This window comes from Colobus angolensis, unplaced genomic scaffold, assembly GCF_000951035.1.
Source record: "Colobus angolensis palliatus isolate OR3802 unplaced genomic scaffold, Cang.pa_1.0 Scaffold28, whole genome shotgun sequence".
In the NCBI taxonomy this organism is placed as follows: domain Eukaryota; kingdom Metazoa; phylum Chordata; class Mammalia; order Primates; family Cercopithecidae; genus Colobus; species Colobus angolensis.
Genome location: NW_012116043.1, coordinates 8,218,525 through 8,220,364, shown reverse-complemented (window position 1 = coordinate 8,220,364; position 1,840 = coordinate 8,218,525).

The window sequence follows — 1,840 nt, the reverse complement described above, 5'->3', positions numbered from 1 at the left end:
GCTCCCCCACGGATGATGACTCCCATTGCATTGAGGGTGAGTGCCTGCCAGTGTGTCCGTGGATACGACGTGTTCCCACTCCACCAGCCGTATTTAAGGCCCATCTGCGTGGGAGGTTTCTTGTTGTTGGACCATCTCGTGTCAAACATTCAGATTTTGGAAATGATAAGAACATTCGCTTGGGACACTGGGGAATCTTATGCAAATCAACGTGACGTCACAGAGATGACTCGAGAGTCGAATTTTGAGCGAGGAGTGAGCAGCGGGAAAGTAAGCTGGAGGGCGCAGAGGGACGACTAGCTGTGCTGGGGGGTGCGGAAACAGCAGGGTGGGAGAGGGGAATAATTTTAAGACGTAATACTGTGACAAAATCAATGGAGAACACGGCTGGGCGCGGCGGCTCACGCCTGTTAATCCCAGCACTCTGGGAGGCCGAGGCGAGTGAATCACGAGGTCAGGAATTCAAGACAAGCCTGGCCAAGATGGTGAAACGGGGTCTGTACTAAAAATATAAAAAATTACCGGGGTGCGGTGGCAGGCGCCTGTAATCCTACTAGTCTGGAGGCTGAGGCACGAGAATCGTTTGAACCCGGGCGGCAGCGGTTGCAGCGAGCGGCGATCACGCCAGTGCATTTAAACAGCGCGAAAAAAACGTGGCAAAAACCTTCAATTTACCCCTGAGAGACAACGGCAACCACTACTCCAATTTCTACAAACCTCGAAGCGTTTGGACAGGTAAGAATTGCATTGACGCTGCAAATTTAATTATTATTAACTTGCCACGTATCACAAACATCTATTTTTTCAGTACCGCAATATTCAGTCTCCGTAGAGACTGTCAAAAATTGCCAATGCCGACTATATTGCAAGTCGTCACGGCGGGGTATTGGGAAAAGTTTTCAATTAGCAATAATCGCGCCTCGGATTAAACCTCATTGGCTACGATACTGCCACTGCGCAAAGCTACTGAGTTCCGCCCACTTCTCATCACTCCCAATAAGCCAGCTTCCTATTTCGCAAAGGTGAGTTTAGGGCCTATGGAAAGATCTTCACTTATTGCTTGCTTGAAAATTATGCCGTCTTAGGAAGATGTTTCTGAGCTACGTAGGTGGTTTCTGCATATTGTTGCTGATTCACTTAACTAGGTTTTTGTGGATATGAAGCAAAGCATTATGGGAGGAACATGCTAATAGACTTAATTCAGAGACTGCTAGGGGCTGTTGAGAGAAAAGGGATCTAAGTCAGGGTTCCGTTCACTTGGCTCCAGATTCAGTGTAACTGACTTCTCCAAAGACGATTATTATTATTATTTTTTGAGACTTTTTAAAAAATTGTGCCAAAGTATACATACAATTTACCATTTTAACCTTTAAATGTAAATTCACTGGCATAGAGTATATTCACATTGTTGTGCAACCATCACCACTACTTACATCCAGAACTTTATCTTCCATGCCCAAGGGTGGAAACTGAGACTCTGTACCCATTAAACCTTTACTTCCTGTTCCCTTCTCCTCCAGACCGTGGCAACCTCTTTTCTACTTTCTATCTCTATTAATTTGTGAGTACTTTATATATATAAATGGAATCATGCAATATTTGCCCTTTGGGGTCAGACTTATTTCATTCAGAATAATGTTTTTAAGGTTCATCCATGTTGTAGTATGTATCAGGAATTCATTAATTTTATGGCTGAATCATATTTCATTGTATGAGATGTTTATCCTTTTTTATTTTGAGGTGGAGTTTTTGCTCTTGTTGCCCAGGCTGGAGTGCACTGGCATGATCTCGGCTCACCGCAACCTTTGCCTCCCGGATTCAAGCGATTCTCCTGCCTCAG